This window comes from Chrysemys picta, chromosome 9 (genome assembly GCF_011386835.1).
Source record: "Chrysemys picta bellii isolate R12L10 chromosome 9, ASM1138683v2, whole genome shotgun sequence".
Classification (NCBI taxonomy): domain Eukaryota; kingdom Metazoa; phylum Chordata; order Testudines; family Emydidae; genus Chrysemys; species Chrysemys picta.
Window position 1 is genome coordinate 98,948,647 of NC_088799.1, and position 21,421 is coordinate 98,970,067.

Below are 21,421 nucleotides of genomic sequence, written 5' to 3' on the forward strand. Positions count from 1 at the left end.
TGTCCCTCCGTAGATGGAGACGGAGGGCCAGATTTGATTGAGATTACATGGGCCAGCTCGCACCACCAGTCAAATTTGGTCCTCCACCACTCTGGTTCTCCACCTATGGAGGGGTGGAAGTGCCAAACCTGAGTGACGCTGAGCTCACGTGGGACAGTTCCCAATGCCTGGAGCGGGCAATCATGCCCAGGCCAGCAGGACAGGAACTGCCACTGTGAGGCAAACTCACTGTCCAGCCCTGCTCCCTAAGGGACCCTCAGCTCCTCTCTGCTTTCTGTGACATCCTTGTTTTCCCCCCACCTCTGCCATGACATTAATAAAAATTCACCATGAAAAGAATCATAGTCTCAACCACACCCTGCTCCCCCCTACACTTTGTCCAGCCCTCACAATCTGCCCTTGCCCTTACATCCCTTTTCATTGTTCCAGTTCCCTTACTTCTAGCATCCTCCCTCTCCTATTCCACTTTGCAGTGCCCCTGCTTTTCATCCCCTGGGAACCCTGTCCCATTTTCCTGTCACACCTCTCTTCCTTCCTGGTTCCCTCTTCTGGTGTCCTCCATTTCTGTTTGCCCCTATGCCACTTTCTCTGGCATGCTCCACCGGTACCATAACATGCATCTGAGAACAGCTCTGGTGTCTCCCCTAGTCTCCTTATCCACCCCAGAATCCATTTCGTCCTCCCACCACCGTTGGCCTGTTTGACGGTGGGGTTCTGGTTATTCAGAGTTGGGAGAGGGAGAAAGAGGATGGAGAGGAGGTTCAGGGGAAGGGACAGGCCTCTCCCTCGTGAGCTAAAGAGCAATTCCCTCCATTGTGAGAAAGTAGCAGGCTGAGCCCAGCCACTAGAGGGAGTCATACCATTATTAAGCCACGTGGCATCCCACGGTGGCATTTCTAGAGAGCTCCTTCAGGGCAGAACAGCACTTAAATTCTCTGGATCGTTTGCTTCCTCAACACAAAGTTCGAGAATGATAAGAAACCCCTCTGCCCACCTACTTTTCCTTCCGAACATCTCCACAGCAGGTGCCCGTTCAATTGATTTTTACAGGTGGGTTATTGGAGCTGGACTGTTCCAAAGAATTAAAAAACAGGTCACCTAGGTACCTGCTGTAACGTCACGTCCAATGTCATCAAATCACTAGCCTAGACTCCTCAGTTTCCTGCTCAGGTTTGGTGCAACATAAATCATAGCAGAGCTCTCTCTTTCTGCTGGAATCACCAGCACGCTTCACATTCAGTTTACAGCTTTTACACTAGCTCTTTCGGAAGGCACGAATGATTTCTCAGCAATAAAATACCCAGTTGGCTCGGGTAAGTAATGCAAATCTATATATTATTTATCATTTACACTTTAGAACCCTGCAGTTAAAAGCACTTCTCTCATTTTGCTTGTTTTCCTCCGGTTTGGATCATCTCAGGATCACTTTGACTCTAATTGCGCCTGCATGCGCCAAGTGAAAATAAAACGTTTGACAAACAAGCGTTATTCAAAACTCGCCATTCCCTGTGTTTGTACAAAACTATCGTTATATGACTCTTTTCTGCGCTGTGTTTGCTTAGCTCCAGGCATATTGCTGGAGGGGAAACCTGCGACTTTGTCCTTTTACATAGCATGAGAAAGTGGTAGCATATTAACCACAACCCTCTTCTTTTTCAAGGTCTTCCTTAAAACTAACAGGTCTTCCCCCAAAAAGTTCTCCTTGCACAGCTGTGTTGGCTAATTAGATCCAGTAAAAAATCATGGGGGAAAACATTTCCCAAGGTTCCCTACTTAAGCACGCAGCATTTCCTTACATCCCATTCCCAATGGTTTGTTTGTTGCCTTTTTTACAATAAGCCCGTAAGTGAGTGCTAGGACCTTGTTGCCTGACCACCCTATAAAGTCACTCACTGTTGGTGCTGTACAAGTAATAGAGAATATTTAAAACACACACAACGTTAAGTATGAAAATGATATGGTTAAGTATTATTATTTTAACTGAAGTCACCACAGTATGCATCTTTGTCCACCTCTACCCATCACTTGTAGCAATGTCCCTGCCTGGCTCATCTGTGGAGACTGACCCATAACTTCTGGATCTCAAAGCATGAGTCTCTACTGTAGTAGGAAGAGAGTCTGAGACATAAGCCCTTCTATCAGAGGCCTGGTATGAGGCAGGACCTGCTCACAGAATTTGGCAAGAACAGGGCTGATATTGCAGAAATACACATTCCTAAGACATGCTAGTCACAGAGTGCTCATGCGAACACATCCTGATATCAAGTGGTAACAGAACATCCCGATATTAAGCATGGTACAAAAACATTCCCCAAGGATAATAGAAACACATTGACCCCTCCTAAAAGATAAGGTCAGGATGATAGTACGTCATAAAGATGTTTTGATCAAACCAACATGTACAAAATGATGGGTGATAACTAGCGACATCTGGGGGCTGTAACTAACTATGTCAAAGGGGCAGTACTAACTTGTTTGTGTCAGGGTATAAAGATGTATTTCAGAGGGAGTATCTTTGTCTTATCTACCGTTCACTGAGCTGGTCCATTGTTACTGGCATACATGTATTAATGGTCCAGTAGAGTCTGGGGGATACTAGTACCATGCTTTGTCGACAATAAACCTGGCTGGGTGCCTTCGTCCCTTAACGGATCTTGTAGTCATTGGGTGGTTTGCTCAAGGTCTGCCGTACCAGCTGTCTGCGCAGGGGTGAGGCGGCATACAGAGGGAACACACACACACATGCAGCCAAACATCTATCAACATCTAACCACATCTACTGCTTGAGCTAAAGGACCAGAGTTCAAAGCCAATAACAGACTCATATACCTCTATATGGGGTCAAAAAGCCATGTTGTGTTAGCTTGACTTACATTGTTATTTACAGTGCAGCAGGATTCCCAATCAAAGATAGAATCCCTGATGTGCTAGGTGCTGTACAAAATTAGTACATCAAAGAATCCTTGTATCAACAAGCTCACCAGCCTGGGATGTTGAGATATAATAGGTGAATGAAACCCAGACTGAAGGGGTAGGTGGGTGTGCAAGTACGTAGGGGAGCAGGAGCGGTCAGAGATGGGAGGAGACGGTTACAGTAGAATAGGCATTTGCTGTATAAATCAGCAATCTTCAAAGCCCAACCTCTGTCTACAAACCCAGGGGGGGGTTCAGAGGTCAGACTTTGATGGGGGTTGGGTGCCTAACTCACTTGGCCCCACTGGAACTCCCAGACTGAATCCCCAGCCGTGCCTTTGCAGAATTGGTCAGTAGTCTGAAAACTAGACAGACATGTAAGTTACAAAGAAAAGAAGCAGCAAGGGGTTACAAAACGCACCGTCCCTGAGCACTGGCCCCACACAGCCGGCAATGCCTTCCGGTTGCTTTGGTAGCTCACTGCTGTGAATATGACAGGCCTTCCAGCCAAGCTTTTTCCCAGTCTCCAGCTAGGCCCAGACCCTCCTTCCGGAGGGGTTTCTCTCCTCTAATTTCAGACACTCTTCGCCTCCCCCCTACCCCGCTCGCAGGCTCTACTTTCCCCCTTCCCAGGCTCCTTTCCAGCTCTCTCTTCAGCCCCTCCTAGGCTCCTTTAGGTGAGACTCCCTGCACTTTCCTGAGCAGCCACTCCCAGGCCTTCCTACCTGGAGTTTGCCACAAGCCTCAGGGTCTCCTTTCCAGCCAGCACATGATTCTTTCCTCCTTTTAAGTCCCAGAGCCCGCACAGGTGGAGCAGGGCGGAGTTAACAAACAGCTCTGACTGGCCCCAGGCATTTAAAGGGGCAGGATACCATATTACAAAGGCGGGTGGGGGGGAAACAGACAAGTATAATCTCTAGACCAGATCTGCAAAGGGACTTAGGCACTTCACCCCAGATTTAGGCCACTGAGATCCACAAAGCCCCACTTGGCTGCCACCTAAACCTGAAGGCATCCAAACTTCCTTGGTGCCTAAGCTTTTACTGTAAAAGTTCCTCTCTGGGCATGCACACTGCTGCCTCCCTCTAGGCATCCAGACACCTCTCTCCCGCCTGCGATCCACAACCCAGGGGAAGACAGTCGCTCCTCTGCCTGACTTGCATGCAGGGCCTAATCCAGCAGGTGTGCTCAGAGGCTGACTAACTCCACACAAAATGCCTAGGGAAGAGGGGATGTTCGGGCAAACATGTGAGGCGAGGTGGGGTGGGGTGGGGGGGAACTTCTGTTCAAATCCCTTCTCCTCAGCAGGTATGGGGGGAATTGAACTGGGGTCTCCTACATGCCAGATAAGTACCCTAACCACTGGGCTAACGATTATAAAGGCCCCCCACCATCATTGGAAATCCCACCACCACCACCACCACGACCATTTTATACTCACAAGAAACAATAGAGTAATTTGCGCATCTTGTGGCAAAGTGTATTGAATGGTGATTGGAGATGCTGCACTAGGACCGGCGAAGCAGTAGCCTCTTTCTCATTGCCAGATAATCAGCACAGATGTTATTTGTGGAGTATGAGGCTTTGATGGATCCGGATCTGGAAAGGAGAGTCACCTGTAATCAACACATTACATGAAAGACTTGACAAGCTTGCCACTGAAAAACAATCACGTCCAGTAAAAGCTTAATTCCATATCTATAAGTCCTGATGCTCTCCTTTAGTGTAATCAGTGTTCACCAGCAACTAAAAAACTTTACTCAGAGATTTTTTTTAAATTCTAGAAATACAGGTGCATAGTATTGTGCAAAGAGTTACAGAAGACACAAGCAAATTAACATTAAGGCCTTCAATCCTATAAATGCTTGTGTAGACACTAAACTTTAAGCTCATCTGTAGTTCTGTTGACTTCAGTGACACTATTCAAATGCTTTAAGTTGATCATATTCATAAGTGTTTCCAGGGTCTTAGTCATTTTACTTCTAAGATACCCAGGAGCGGTTCATGAATTCAGTGATCCCTGGATTCTGATGCTGCATATCTGTCACTGACACTGCATGACACCCAGTAATTATAGACTGCTGTCAAACTAGGAACATCCTCCCCAGCCCAGAAGTGAGTGCTTGAACTCCAATGTGTCAGGCAGACAAACATACAGCGCTAGAGCAAAGAAATGAACTTGAATGAAAGTAGGCCAGATCCTGCTCTCCTTTGCACACACTGGAGGGGCTGCATGGGTTGCCCTGCCAATGGAATTGGGTGAGTTTCAGCAATATAGCAGCAGAGAACCTCTTGCACAGCTCCTGTGGATGGAGTCCAAATGCACAATTTAAATGGTAAGGGGCCTATCCCCAGGTGAGGTGCACCAGTGTGCTTCCACTGAAGTCAGAGGAGCTATTCCAATATATACCAGCTGAGGATCTGGACTTAAATGATTCGGTTGTTCCAATTATTCCACCCCATTCTCCTCTTAGTCCCCCAGACAGCACACGTTAAAACTATTTTTTTAAATAAATGGGGAAATTGCATCTCCTCCCTCCCCCTCCCCCCACCACCCAATCTCCTCATAGATCAAAAGAAAAGTGACTGAATTTTGCTCAAACCATATGGCAGAGATCAAACATGGGAAATTTCAGCCCCAGAGGTGAATGCTAAGTATTTGAAAACTGGGGCATTATGATAAAAATTGACCTTAGCTTGTAGTGAGAAGGATAAAGTAACCTCTATGATGGGGCCAATCTGTCATCCTCATAGGGAGGAGGGTACAGAAAACCGAGCCATTGTATTTTATTCCAAGTCTTGACAATTGGCAGACAAGATCTGCCAGCCACTCTGCCAATAAATTCACGGATAGGGCACATTTGTAACTGACACTTCATTTTTCTCTGCTTCTTTTATTGACAACCCCTCCAGGACTGAGTAGCAAATTACTCAGATGTTGAAAGATGGAATCGGAAGAGAACAGGCCTAACGCGGTTCGCACAGCCAGTGCAGCCCCAGTGATTTCAGTGAAGGCAGGGCAGAATAGACTTCATGGTTTTATCACCAAAGGGAGAGCTGTGTCTTTTGGACATGCCTAAGCAACGGGCAGTATGTAAGTAGTACCAGCCTAAGAGTATGTCCAAGACATGATTCCTCCCCAGCTCCGCTCTTGCTCCAGGGGAATAGTAAATTACTGCCCACCTCATGCAAATGGCAAGAGATGGGGCCCCTCCCTGCCCCCTTGTAAACCGTGGGGAGTAGTCGGGAAATAGGGGCTGTGCGCTGCACCAGGCTCAAGATTCAGGCAGGGCAAAGGCAGGGATGTTCCCGAATAAGACAAGGGGACAACATAGCCCTAAATAAACAGGGCCAGATTGCATCACTCTTGCTCACACTCCGTAGCATCTTATTCCTCTTTCTAGCTCCCGGAGCTGCTCACTCAGCTAGAGCACAGCCGTTGTATTTTCAGATCAGCCTTATCAGGATGCATGTGTGGGGATGGTGGGGATGGAGGCAGAGGAAAGGCTAGGAAGAGCGTAGCCGGTCATGCGCATGGACCTTGATCCAGCAAAACACTCGGGGCCCGATCCAATGTCAGTAAGAGTCTTTCCAATTACCTCAGTAGGGGCTGGATCGGGCCCTGAGGCATGTACTTTAGCAATGGGATGACTCACGTGCTTTAAGTAAAGCGTGTATTTCAGTGCTTGGCTGGATCAGGCCCTAGTTTTCATCCATTTTGTTTTGTTTTTCAGGAGCGATAGAAATCTATGGCTGCAGATTTTGGGAGCTGAGATCCCCACTGCCGACTCTGCTTTGTTCTGACACTCTGCACCCTCAATGAAAACAAAAACAGCCTTCCCTCAGTAAATCAACCGACTGGCGTCTCATCTGCTCCATAGCCAGTCAGACAACATCAACACAGTGACAAGAGAGGTGTGGTATCCCCCAATTGTCTTGCAGTAATGGGAAAGACGCACATGTGTTGATGTCTAACATCAAAGGCACCTGCTCTATGCAGTGTAGTTGTAGCCGTGCTGGTCCCAGGATATGAGAGAAACAAGGTGGGTGAGATAATGCCTTTTATTGAACCAACTCACCCACCAGTAGAAGCTGGTCCAATAAAAGATATTACCTTGCCCACCTTGGCTCATCAGAGGCATCTGACTGCTCTCACAAACGAGAAATAGGTGTAGACAGGGAGTTTGACTTTTATTCCCATAGGGTAGACCACACCTTAATGGAGAGATTTGCTCATGGGTCTCTTCACCCTCATTCAGGATTCCACTGACTCCCTCCGCTCCTACTTACAGTCACTCACATTCCCTCCCCTACCACTGGCAGTCATAAAAGCTCCCTGTGACAACTGCTGCAGCTGGTGACGTGCAATAAATAAGGACAATATTTTACGTATTTTTAGCTGCCCTTATATGACAATAGAGGAGGTCAGACTAGAGGATCCCAATAGCCCCGTCTGGCCAATGATCTACAAAAGCAGCTGGACACAAGGGGAGAACCAGCTCCCTGAAGAACACTAGCAAATCATCCGTGACACAAGGATCCCAGTTTGGAAGCACCTGGGTTAGCGATAGGATATCAATGTACAGTTGTGTTATTCCTGGTTATATCCTGGTTCTTTATTTGCAATCTTTAGGAATATTCCTGTGCACTTAGAGCACAGTCGTGACTAGTTGGGGATTCCCAGATGGTGTAAAACCAGAAAGGTCAGCTCCACCCCACACACTCTCCTAGAATCAGAGAAACGTTGGGCTGGAAGGGACCTTGATAAGTCACCTATCCAACACCCTGCGCTGAGGCGGAAGCAAGTATGCCTAGATCATCCCTGGCGAATGTTTGTCTAAACTGTCCTTAAAACCTCCACCTCCCAGGATGGAGGTTCCAGTACTTAACTATCCTTCTAGTCAGAAATGTTTCCCTAATATCTAACCTAAATCTCCCTTGCTGCAGATTAAGCCCATTACTTATTGTCTTGCCTTCAATGGATATGGAGAACAATTTGATCACCATCCTTTTGTATAACAGCCCTTAATATATGGGAAGACTGTTATTGGGTGCCCCCTCAGTAGTCTTTTCTCAAGACTCAACATGCCCAGTTTTTTAAAACTTTCCTTAAAAAAGTTTCTGAAACCTTTTGTCATTTTTGTTGCTCTCCTCTGGACTCTTTCCAATGTGCCCACATCTTTCCTAAAGTGCAGCCCCAGAACAGGACCCAGTACTCCAGATGAGGCCTCACCTGTGCCGAGCAGAGCAGAAGCATGACTTCCCGTGTCTTACATATGACACTATTAATACACCCCAGAAGGATATTAGCCTTTTTTGCAGCTTCATCACATTGACGACTCATATTCAATTTGTGATCCACTATAACCCCCAGATCCTTTTCTGCAGTATTACCGCCTAACCCATTATTCCCCATAAAGAGATACCATGATGCAGATTTGAACCACAGTTGCTGTGGCTCCAGTGCAGAGTACTAACTGCTATAAGATCACAATAACCCACCTGGAAGGGACTCCTGAGCAGACCAAGGGAAGGAGGGGCAGTGGCAGGTGTACAGTTTGCTCCAGACACCTCTAGCTGGTGAAATGGCCCCTATGGGACTGTTCTAGCCAATGTAACTTAGAGCAGCCCTCAGACTGCTCGATGTTATGACAAGGGCCATTTCAGTCCCCAGTCATTGTCAAGATCAGTTTTTACAAACACCTTCCCATCCTGTGCTACGTCCTGGGGTAAGCACAGCTCAGCTGGATTTGGGGATCCAGCCCTTTGGTCAAATATTGCTCTGACTTACACAAGTGTAAATCAGGATGAATTCCATTGAAGGGAGTGGATTTACTCTGGGTTTAGACCATCATAGTGGAGAGCAGCTTTTGCCCCATAGTTAGACAGTGGGCTCTTAAATCAGGGGATGTTAATTTAATGAACCACAGACTCCTAAGTGGGGGAATGTCCATCTTTTGCCAGAGTTCTCCATCAGTTGACTCTACCTATGTATGAAATGCTGAGAAACCTAAGTATAAAAGAGGAAGTAGATCCCAACCTCTCCTAACATCAACATTTATTTTCTTTCCCAGTCTGGGAATAGAAGAAACACCTGCGTCCTTCTCCCTCAGACTCAATCCAGCTCCACCACTTTAGTTTGGCTGCCTCTCTGCTTCTGCCCCACTTCCAGTTCTGACACTGAACTACAACGTACATGGATCAGGCTTAGGCACCAGCTCCCTGCTCCCCCTCGGTCCCCGGTGCGTGCGTTCAGCTTGCTCAGCCAGGGTTGATCCTCATGGAACAGTCTGGCACTGCCGCCCTGTGGCCTACCACTTGCACTCCTGTTTCTCTGGGCTGCTGCATTGAAGCACACAGAGTCTCAGTCCCTCCCAGCTGGCTGTAGTCCCTTCCCATCCCGACCCCTCGATGTTTGATCTGGATCTAGGAGTAGTCAGCTTTCTGGAAGCCAGCCAGCACTACTGGAGTATAAAAGGGTACTGACATGTGTATTAAGAGTATTGTTGAGCAGATTATTGTTACATAGAAAATAGGGTCTCCTCTAAACAAATGTAAGAAAAAATACTCACTCACTGTCAGGGTCAGGTGGTTCAGGACATACTATTGCAGTAACCTCTGAATTTGGAGGGAATTTACCTTCCAGCACAAAAACTTCTACTGCGCATGGCTTGCTGCTAGGTCCGGCTCTGACATCTCACTTAAAACTCTTCTTACAGCTAACATGCAAAAATTAAGCATGTTTGCATGCCTTGGCCAGAATCAAACTCAAGTTCTTAAATTTTAATATTGGGAAACCTAAACTGGGTTGAAATACAACAGAATACAACCACTGTCTCGTTCTTGTGACATTCTCAACTATGAAGTTGAGTCCATCGAGTTTCTTTTCTTTTGCACTAGAGAAAACACTATTTTAACCCCTAAATTGGAAGGAATGGCAAATTATATTAAATGAAAACAACTTTTAAGAATTTTAGATAATACGGAATGTTGAGCATTAGGAAAAACAGTGATTGTGCTGGGGATTTTTGTCACTGTTTCTTCTGCAAGATCTTTGTGCTCTACTATCCCTCTATTCAGAGACACTTTTTGGTAAAATGTTCTTGAAACTGCTGTCTGTGATAATAGACTTTAATTAAAAAGCAAAGGCTTTGTGAAATGTGTGAGCATATCTGGTAGGTGATTACTACTTCAGGGTAGTATTGGCTTGATCCAAAGTCCATTGATATCAGTGAAAAGATTCTCACCGACTCTGATGGGCTTTGGGTCAGGCCCTAAAACCTGCAGTCTGTGGCTAGGTTAATTTGGTGAAATGGAAGGAAAAAAGAAGACTGAACAAACAGGGAGGAAGATTTCAGAGCACAATAAAACTCAAGAGTAACATTGGAAACCTGCTCAGAGTGCAGCAAATTCTCATTAATGGAGTGCCAGAAAGAAAACTGGAGGAAAAATACCATACGGTGCAGCTTTTTTATATACATATATAATATAAAGTTTTATATTGCAAAGGGCAATAATAAAAATTAAGCAATAAAAACCTAAACAGGTCTTATAAATCAAAACTTAGGAATTAAATAGGAGAGCAGGACTTATAAACTTAATCAGAATAGCATAACTTCAAAATCTTGGTTCATATAAATCAGTCAACATATCTCAAAGTGCAACCTGAGGATTTATAAACTAAATCTTTCTTCATGAAGTACTTATTAGTCTGATTTATAAATCAACTGTGCTATTTATAAATCTGTTTTATGATGTGCAAATCCATTTCCTGACTTAAAATAGCAGTTGAATGTTGCAGCTAAACCTTTTTGTGCCATATAATGATCTCAAAAGCTTTGTGGTCAGGGTTTACTGGCTGTTTTATAAGTCAGTAGCAATATGCAGTACTCAGTCCAAGATGGAAAGAAATGCGGATGTGAAAAATCCAGCATGTACGGGGGGCTGGAACAATTTGTGTAGCGGGGGCGCTAAGATCCATTGAACCAAACCCTAAACCCTGTAAATAATGGAAACCATTACAAGCCAGGGGGTCCAGCAGCACCCCCAGGACCCCTCGTTCCAGCACCTATGAGCATGTAAGTCTATGGCAAAGCAAGGTTTTTTCATCAGGCAATAATTTAACAAATGCAGCCCACATTTCTGTAAATAAAACTCTGACTTCTCATTAGCCGCACATGAACATATACTAAAATATACATCACAGGAGTCTATCAGAGCAGGCACAAAGGAAAACAAGAGCCTGATTTAAAAGCACAACCTTTCAATATTGTTCTGCTTTTCAACTCTTAACAGGAAGCAGCACATGAGACTGACAGCAGAGGTTGGCTTGAGGTCCCATTGTTCACACAACTTTATGCTTGGGCAACTGTCCACAACTGGCTGGAGGAAAAAAGAGATTGACATAAGGCCTGGACATACTGTAAAAAAGAAACCTCAATAAGATAATCAAGACTCTCAGACCAAACTGCCAAAAAGGAACACAGCAGAGAGACAAACACAACTGACAAGAGGGCTGGATTGAGGGGTACTAAATTCCCCAAATATTTTGACTTCTGTTTAATTAGAAATAAGGGCTGAGGGTGGGTGACCAGATAGCAAGTGTGAAAAATCGGGACACTTTTGGGGGGGGGGGTGAGTGGGGAGGGTATAGTTGCATATATAAGACAAACCCCCAAATATCAGGACAGCCTCGCTAATATCAGAATGTCTGGTCACCCTGGCTGAGGGGTGAAGCTAACTCGCAACAGGAGAACATGGAGAAATGCTATGGAACCAATTTTTAAGGAGAATTTTGAGGTATTAATTTTAAAAACTGTATGTATTTTTAAGTACATAATGAACCATTTTTATTGGTCTCCCATGTGCCCCAGTTTCACCATCTGTCAATGGGGATAATAATACTGACCTCTTTGTAAAGTATGCTGAGATCTACTGAAGTAAAAGTGCTATGTAAGAGCTAGGGGGTAGGATTTTAATGCAGAATGACAGTAAAGCTTATCAGTTCCCATTGTGCAAAGAAACGATAGAGCTGGTTGAAACTTTTCCACTGAAACTGGGTAGTTTTGTTTGTGTTTTTTTGTCAAAAATTGGGGGTTTGATCAAATAAAAAGGTTTCTGGAAAGTGTCTGATTTCCTCAAAAACTGATTATTTGTCGGAAAATTGAAAACCTCAGAAATGAAATTTTATGTCTGAAAACACTTAGGTTTTCATTTTTTGATGAAAAGTAAAGTAGAAATTTTTCACTGAAAATTTTGACAAAAACAATTTTTTGTTTGTTTTCTAGTTAGTTATCGGCTACGTTTTCCATATGGGGAAAAAAGACATTTTCCAACCAACTGCCTTTATTAAATAGGCAGTCCTTCCCTCAGTAAATTTACAGTGTACAAAAAAAACTGAGGCTGAAGATGGCAGGAGAGAGGTGGGAAAATGACATTTGATTAACCTGATTTTTTTTGTTAGTGAAATCATATCAATTTTTACTAAATTTTGTTTTTAAAAAATTGGAAACAAGTTTTGAAAGCTTCAAAATGTCCCATTTGGACATTTTCAGAATGAAACATTTCTACTTTTTGTTTAAAAATTTACTTTATTTTATATTGAAAAAATATTAAAATAAAAAAGGATACAAATTATTTTTCAGATTTTCATTTCAAGGGAAATTTCAAAATTTTGGAGCTTCAGCCCAATTCAGGATTTCTTTTTTAAATCTTGAAATTTTTTGCAGGACGCAAAATCTATTTTCCAACTAGCTCTACTCAGCACCTGGCAGGATCACGTTTCACATGTTTTAAGTAACAACAGATTCCCCAGACTTCTCTTTTTAGTCTAGATTTTCAGACACTGTATTTTAAAAAAAAAAACTCATGCCAGATGCCTATATCTACAATTACAATAAAATTACAAATTAGATAAGATTTTTGAAAAAAATTCTGCTCCACATAGAGAATTGTTATATTCCATTCTGAAGTATTGACATTTTGCATAAGCCTCTTCCCTCAGGTCTTCCATCTTAACATGTTTCACAAGCAAACAAAAGAACATTTTGAATAAGTCTGGATTTTCTTAGGAAAAAACCTTAGTATCATACACAGAACCTAAATAAACAGGGGAACTCTGACTAACACAGCAGCTACACAGTCAGCCCATGGACATGCCATAGCATAGGTAGCAAGTACATGTTTTTTTGTTGTTTTTAAGAGGGGAAAACTCAGAGTAGAATTTTCAAAAGTACCCAGCAGTGGGATCATTCTGTTCTCACTGATCTTCCTGGAAGTTAGGCCAACACTGGGCACTTTTGAGAATCCTAGTCTAATTTTGGCAGATCTCTGCCTAAAATGTATGACAAACTAAGAGCCAAATCATTCCCCCCTTCTCGGCGGGGCTGGAGAACTTTCAATTGGTATGAAACTGATCATCTTTCTATGCAGTGATTGCCTGCCTTAGTGAATGTTGTGACTGTAGACATACTTCAGAGGAGGCAAGAAACAGGCCAGACGTTTTAGCTAATATGCCAGCTGGTTTCAAAACACTATGGCAAATAATAAAATCAAAGTTCCAAACCCATTGATCTGTTCAGATACAATATCTCACTCTGCTCCTGACAATTACTTTATGATAGTTTGCTGGACTTCATTATTTTTTATTTATTGTTGATGTTTCTCTGTGCTATTTTTCCTTCCCATTTTCTCGATATATGTAGCTGTTAATTATTCTTTGCTATATTTTAGATGTTACGTTTTTCCAGTATGTCACTGTAAAAAGAAACCCTTCAAAAATGCAACCAGAACAAAGAAAGATCAAGGAACTTACTTATTTAAAAATCAATAGTCAAGTCAGCAAAGATTTGGGATGCTTTGCCCCTGCTTCCCATTTCATGTTTTACAGGACATAAAAAGAACCAGGAATATATTGATTTGCTCATTCATTATGTATGACCAAAAGAAACTTATGAGCCTGCACGAATCTGTCATGTTTTAAAAACCTCTATAATTCTAAACTGTGCATGGAGCGTGATGTAAAAAAATAAGAAGATGCTGTTACCAGATGGAGACAATGAAAAATGTTAAGCAGTGGCATTATTTTTCTATACAAATTTCCCTATTCACAATCTTTAATGACAGTGCTGGAGATCAGTTGCAAAGTTCAGAAATGAATCCAAACTTCTCCAAAGTCCATGAGGGTATGGATCAGCATCCCCAGTTTGGGCATATCCCTGTGAACGAGATCCCACAGCTTGCAGTCAAGCAGCTGCAGGGGCTTGAGGGCTAAGATCCGTTAGCCTGAGGAGTGAATAAACTATTCTTGATGGGACTCTCTGGTAAAACAGTCTAAATCTACAATTAACAGCTACCAAATCTGTTCTGAGGACTTACTGTTTTGTGCATTGGAACGATATTATTGTTATTGTCTAAGGACAAACTATTGACATTGCCTCCCCAAATGGAAGCCTGTCGCCAAGTTTTAGGACACCATACCAACAAAAAAGTGTGCATTGGTGCACATCCACATATGCAGGAAAAAGTTACAGTCCATCTAACTGTCTGCACAGGTGTGTTAATTGCACATGCAAATACTAGTTTGTTCAGTTTTGCAAGCCAATCTCAGTCCCCACCTGAATTTCCAGGCTGCTTGTCTTTCCTAAAAGTCCTACTGAATCCACTCCCCAAATATTTGGGGGGCAGAATGTCTGAAAGGAAGAGATGCTCTGTAACAATGAGAACCAGTGCCACTATTACAAGGACTGCAATCAAGAATTTCCCTTAATTTAGGGCTTGATTCTGAACACTCTGATCTAGCAAAGCCATTAAGCACACGCTTAACTTGAAGCAAGTGAGTAAATCCCATTGACTTCAATGAGGCAATTCACATGCTTCAAGTTAACCATGTGCTTATGTGGTTTGATGGATCAAGTCCAGAGTGCCCAGCACCTTGAAGGGCTGATCCCCCATTTCCTACCAAGACTGGAAACATCTGACAGACTCTTCGGAAGTTGCATTCCCAGCTTTCCAATGCTATACCACATCTGTTTCTAGCTCCAGTAGATCATGAGATGTTAGCACTGACAACAGCCTCTCCACCCCCCATGATCTGACAGATTTTGGCTCCAAGATTTACAATAACAAATCACCTGATCTCATATCAGCATGATGTTTACTCCCTCCTCTAGGCCAGCCATACCACATGCAACTACAGCATCCCTCATACCTACCACAATGGTCTGACGAGGCCGCTTCAACTTGATAGTCACGTTAAAATGAGAAAAGAGAAATAGCCCTGTTGGCTCAGACTGGTGATGCATCTAGTCCAGTATCCTCTCTCTGACAGAGGCCAACCTCAGATGTTTCAGAGACGGCTGCTAGAAATATTGCAGTAGACCGCTATGGAGTAACCACCCCAAAGGCCAAGATTCTTTCTAACTTCCCCATTAGGAATTTCTCTTACGCGGGAAGTATGAGAGTTTACAAAATTTGTTGTTGTTGTTGTTTTCTCCACAATTTCAACCCTTACAGTTATAACTCTTTATATTTCTGTTATCCATATAAATATCATCTCCCTTCCTGAACCCTGTCAAGTTCTTGGTCTCAGTGGTATGTTGTGGCAATTAATTCCACAAGCTAATTATGCACTGGGTGAAGCAGTATTTTGCTTGATAAGTTTTAAGTACGTAGCATTTCAGTTTCATTGAAAATCTCATTGGTCTTTTCAAATTCTTTTCTCATGAGTGTTTTTCCATAGCTAGTCTTCATTCTTGTGGCCCTTCTCCACACCCCCACTATTTCTTCTATCTCCTTTTTAGACAAGTGATCTGAAATGAACATAATATTCCACTGATATATATCATATTTTCAGTATAATTTTCTATCCTATTCCTTATGCATCCTACCGTTCTTTGGTTTTTTTGACTGCCATTGCACCTATTCCATAAATTATGCCATGATGCTTTTTGTAAAAAATAAACTCTACATCTTCCCAAGTTTTAGAGGCACGCACGCAACCGAGTGTCAACTTTTGCTCATATAGTTTGAAACTCAGCTTAATCATGCCCTGGTTGACAGAAAGAACGAACTTCAGTACCGCAGATGGTTATCAAAGGATGATTCATTTGTGTGTACAAAAGCACAAACACAGCTCACAGAGACCTTACGCGTCATGCATAAAAGAGACTGAACACAAAATAACTAATAATGTTGACGCAGATCAATGGGACCACTACATTAAAGGATAAAAGAGAGGTATTTGAATAAAGCTTAGACAAAAAGAATAGCTAGAATAGACTAACCCAGCAGGGAAAGAGGGAACAATTGGCCACCCAGAACGGTTATTAATGCCAAATTTTTCAGTCCAGTAACAAGAAGTAAATTTATTACCAGTGGAGGAAGCTACACAGGAAATAGCCAGCTGCTGGAAGCCACTCATTGTGTAGCTCAGTCCGTTGTCGTGGGTATCAAGGAAGACACGGAAGCAGAGCCACCTGTGCTACTTAATCTTCCTGGCGGAGTATTTTAAAACTTTAAGCCAACAGCCGGCACATGGGGTAAGAGCAAAAACTAGGACAGGATTGAACTCCCAGCTCCGTCCAATCAAGTGAAGAACTTCAATACTGCCTCATCCTTGAGTTTGTTAGAATATTTGGAACCAGCCAGACGTGTGTACTTTACACAGCCATATTGACAACATCACGGATACCCGTGGAATTGCATCATGGATGAAAAATGGCCCATTATTCTGCTTCCGTCTGAATCCATCTGTCATGGGATTATATGGATCTAAAACTCTAGCTGGAATTGGACACTCCACATCAGACTGTTGTTACAGCAAACACAGACTTTGACAGAGCTATACAGATTTACATCAGCTGAGGCTCTGCCAATGTTTTACGAGGGATCTGTCGTTAGTCTAGCATGCACCAAAGAGAGTGCCTGAAAATATTGCTATAGAAGTTCAGCATAAGAGTGCAACATGTTGAGCGTCAGACATGGCTGGAGCTCAGATGCCAGCAGGCAATTAAAGATAGCAGATAGGATAGGAATAAGAACACAGTACAGCAGAGACAGAATGAGACCTTTGTGGGACACGGATTATCCCACCGCTGCCTCCTGCGGGGCTTTGACATCTTCCTCTGGACCACCTAGGACTGGCCATGGGTCACAGACTAGATGGGTCTGGGGTTGGAGCCAGTCTGCAAATTCCTACTGCGTTAGAGTTTGCTAAATTGCATTTTAGTACTTCTTTATTAGTTGCAGTAGATTTGAGGAGGCGGCTTGTTTGTTTGCTTCTTTGAAGAGTCACTGATTTGACTTACATCCTGCTCATTGGTTTATCCATTTCATGGTTGTGCTGCTGAATTCATATTCTACTGCAGTGACCCCGATAAACAAAGAATGGTGTTTTTGTGTAAAAAAGCTTAAATTAGGAACGGCGGGGGAAGGGAGGCAATACAATGAGTCACCATGAGCATTCCCCTCCTGCCTCAAAACAAACCCAATCCGAACCTTTTCAGAGCTTCAGGAGAGTTGAATTAAGGACGCGCTCTCACATTTTCTAACACGTTCAAATAGCATGGGATAGTCTGGCGAGCTCCTGGAAGTTATTACAGCCCCAATCCTGAAATGAGCACTGCTGGAGTAGACACCAGCTCTCGCTTGGTGCTCACTGCGGGACTGGGGCCTATCTTTGAAAGCAGGAGATCAGCCAGACCCAGCAAAGAGGCTGCTGTATCAGAATGGAGAAACAGGGTGCCAGACTGAGGAAGTGGGGTTTCTCCTTCGTATGCAGGCCTGAGCAGGTGCTAATGCACAGTAGCTGCACCCGTCTTATTCAGTAGGACTGTTGTGATCAGTTAGTGTGTACTAAAACATTTTACGCCAGCCCATGGCAGAACAGTAAGAGCCAAACTGCTATTGGCTCTTATCTGGGGAGGGCGTGAAAGGAGTTTTTCCCCCCACACTTTGCCAGTCACAGTCCCCAGGCTCAAGGGAGTTCAGGGATTGTTCTGTCTCTGTGGGGCACTATGGTATGTATCACTCTAAAGAGGGGGCAGCAGTGGGTTGGAGACAGTTGTGGTTACAGGACTACCTCTGTCCCCTCTCCTGGTTTCTGAGTACGCCCCTCTGAAGTGTCAGGCCTCATGCCTTTACCTCACCTGGAGTGGAAACCTGCAGTTCTCCCGGTCTTGGACAGGGTGCTGGGCCACAGACCAGCCATGCTTACCCAGCAGCCCCAACTGGGATCGGCAGCTGCATATCCTCTTGTTGGGAGCTGTGATCACTGGTTAGTACAGTGACCAGACAGCCTGTTCAAAACGAAGTATTGTCAAATCTTAGCCATAGGAACCAGGCAAAGCATAAGAGAAGACCCTACACAGGTGTATCTTACTCCCAGGCTTAGGTAGGCCTACCTTATCCCAGGCCCCTGACTTCCAGGAAGTCGGTTTCCCCCCCGCAACAGTGTCTGCCTCCCTCTCCCCACTGTGTCCCTTCTTAAAACCAGCCAAAACCCTTGGTTCTCTCCTGTGTCAATTGAGCCTGGTTACACCAGTTTGTGCAGCTCACCGGGGTGTTGGGAGGAGACCTTCGAAGCAGTTGGTTCTGCATTGCCTCGCAGGCTTGTGGGAGCAGCTGTTGTCAGTCTATTGTCCCCCTTCCTGTGCACGTGCAGCCAACCCCCTTCTTAATTTAAAGCCTTGTAGCCATACAGTATCCCGGCCACAGTCAGACAAACAGAGAGAACCTATCCTCTTGATGAATGACTACAGAGCAGCTCCAAATGCACCACAGAAACCTGGCCTCATCACTCACCTCTGCACTAACCCACAGAGGAGGCCTGGCACACTAGAAGGAGCAGGGTGGTGTGTAACTGCACGGCCCTTCCCTTCATGCCAGGAAACTCAGGGAGAGACTGTCCTCCGGACCTAGACCTAGCTTCCTCTGAGGGTGACCATAATCCTTCAAGGCGTAATCTAACCCTGTTTTTTCCACTATGGCAAATCTACTGGGTGGCTGAGGGCAGCAGTGTTGGGCCCGAGCCGCTCTTTTCCTACTGCTCAAGGGGGCCGTAGGTTGCCAGAAGGGGAAGATTCTTTGGTAGAGGCTGAAGGGTGGGTCACACAGGCAGAGTAGCTGGGGGGGCCTGGGCAGAGAGTGGCAAGTCTAGTACATACTGGAACCCATCCGCTGAATCATCTATGGTGCTAGCCCAAGCCCAAACTCGCTACCAAGGACAGTTCCATGAGAAAGCCAATGGTGAGCATAGTGTTTCAGAGATTTCATGGGACACTCTCTTTTAGAAGCCTTTAGGAAGCTGGTACTTTTACAAAATAAAGACCTGAACTGTTTTCTAAAACAATCTAGCTAAGAGAAAAACTGGAAGGTGTAATTGTTTGAAGAGTAAAATAATAAAAGCACAAAAAAAAAAAGGAATATAAGCACTGGTTGAATGGTCATCGTAAGCGGCATCTGATGCCCCAAAGGGAGGAAAAGGAAGGATTCATTGCCCACCGCGTGGGGGCACTTTCTCTCTAGCCCGTAAACAAGGCACTGGTAAGCCTACGTTACTGTGTATTCTGCACCTTTGTGAGTGTGTCTGTTAGTGAGGCACTGTGTAAAGCACTGGCTGATCAGATGTGTGTGTGGAAGAGTTTGATTCATATTGAAAGGCATGGAGATATTTTGATATATGGACATTATAAAACATTTGTGTTAATAGAATGTGTTATTTGTTGTCGGTGTAAAGTATGTGGCTTCTATTCATTACTTAACAAATGATTTAATCATGCATATTTTTACAAGTAGATAAATATTTTAATCTCTGTTTACTGCCAGTAGCATTAACTAACTGCTTTCTGTAATCCCTTTATAAATCTCATTTGTAACACATTTAATCTTATATAAATTCTCTTTTGCTTTCTTTAGTAGCTTAGATGCCAACTGCTTTTTTCTTTTATTGTCTGGATTAAGATTTTTTTTGTCTGATTGGTGGCTTTTGGAACAAATACTTTCCCGTAGACAATACTGTATCTTGTAAATGGATTTAATCCTGGTACTGAGCATTGACAAAGTATAGGCAACATGCAAACACTTTGCATAGCTACAGCTGACTGTACGTATATCATATACACAAAGCTCACCTTAAAATATCTTTGGCAATTAAAAATGTCTGAGTGGGAGTCTAAGAATTACAAGTTCTACAAAATTTGGTACCGAAATTTTGAATTTAAACTTGAAAATTTTCTACAGACATCCTTGTGGAACTCTGAGCAAGTGTCTGTGCGTCACCTGTGCATTGGGGATAATAAGGACAAACTAAAGTCTATTCAGAATTGTAACCGAGATCAAATTTTGACACTTGACACTTTACCTACATTAGAAGCCTACTCCAATGGCTACTGATGTCAGTGGGAGTCATTCTATGGATGGAATTCCAACGCAATGAATGAAAATGAACAACGCACAGAAAAATCCATTGATAATACCTTCCTGAAACTGCATATTACCTTTAAAACAGCTACTTCCTAATATAGAAATCCTCTACTCACACTAGAAACAAGGAAACAGAGAATTCCATGTCACACTTGGATGCATCAGTTGCTGGCCGCAGTGATGAATCAAAATAATTGCCTGGTCCAGTGTTTTATATGATTCTAAATATAAAGCTGGAGCTAGAAAATCTTTACATGAATAAACCTCTGATTATAACAAACAATTCAGTGGCTTCCAACAGCCTCATTATTTCTTGGGCATTAAACCTAAAGGAGAAGGGCACATGTTTCGAAATTGTGTTCAACTAATGGGACTGCTTCCCTGACTAATCTTTTCTTTGTACAGTTTTTGGGGTCTGTTCTTATGTCTGCAGGTATAAAAGTGACCTAGGAGTTGCTGCTCCTAATGAAAATTGGATGTTTCAAATCCTCCCAGGATGGATGAACTTCAGAACATTTGGATCCTCATGGAAAAGTCGTATTGACTTTAAGAGAAAGATTAGCATTGTCTATAGGGTTTTTTTGGGGGGGGGGAGGCGGTTTAAAACAGCCTATAGAATTTAAAAAAGAATGATAGCCCTGCTATAGAATTCTAGAAACAAAAACTACAGCAGATAGGATTCAATTCTGTAACTCCATTTATGGCAGTGGAGTTACACCAACAGAGAAATTGGCCCTATATGTTTTTAAGTAATTTCTCAAGTTCTCTCTCAAACTCCTATAGAGCTTTATTGGCTTCAGCCCTGTTAACTTCTACCCAATGTTTCCATGAGAAAAGATTTGGTTTGGTTAGGCATCCCAAAGTATGACATCATTTGGGCACTCATCCAAAACTCTAGAAAGTTTTCTCCCCGTACAGACTGTGTGGTCTGTGTGTGGCAGGAAAAGCAGAGGGCAGCGTCCCATTTCATTCCTCAAGGGCCTACATCATCTCCTGTCATCTAGCATTGGGTCTCTCCCGCACCACCTCAAATCTATATAGGTGTGGAAAGTGCTATCTGGTGTTGCTAAATAGCTGAGGTAAAATC

At 43.5% G+C, this 21,421-nt stretch overlaps 1 long non-coding RNA gene across 1 annotated transcript in view; it reads left to right on the forward strand.

The window, feature by feature from the left end:
* Window positions 1-19,340, forward strand: part of LOC101934150 (uncharacterized) — a 31,839-nt gene extending 12,499 nt beyond the window's left edge. The window contains exons 2-3 of the long non-coding RNA XR_256347.5: window positions 6,648-6,828; window positions 11,209-19,340. This is a non-coding gene — a long non-coding RNA (uncharacterized LOC101934150). The remainder of the gene's footprint in view (window positions 1-6,647; window positions 6,829-11,208) is intronic.
* Window positions 19,341-21,421: the final 2,081 nt, after the last annotated feature.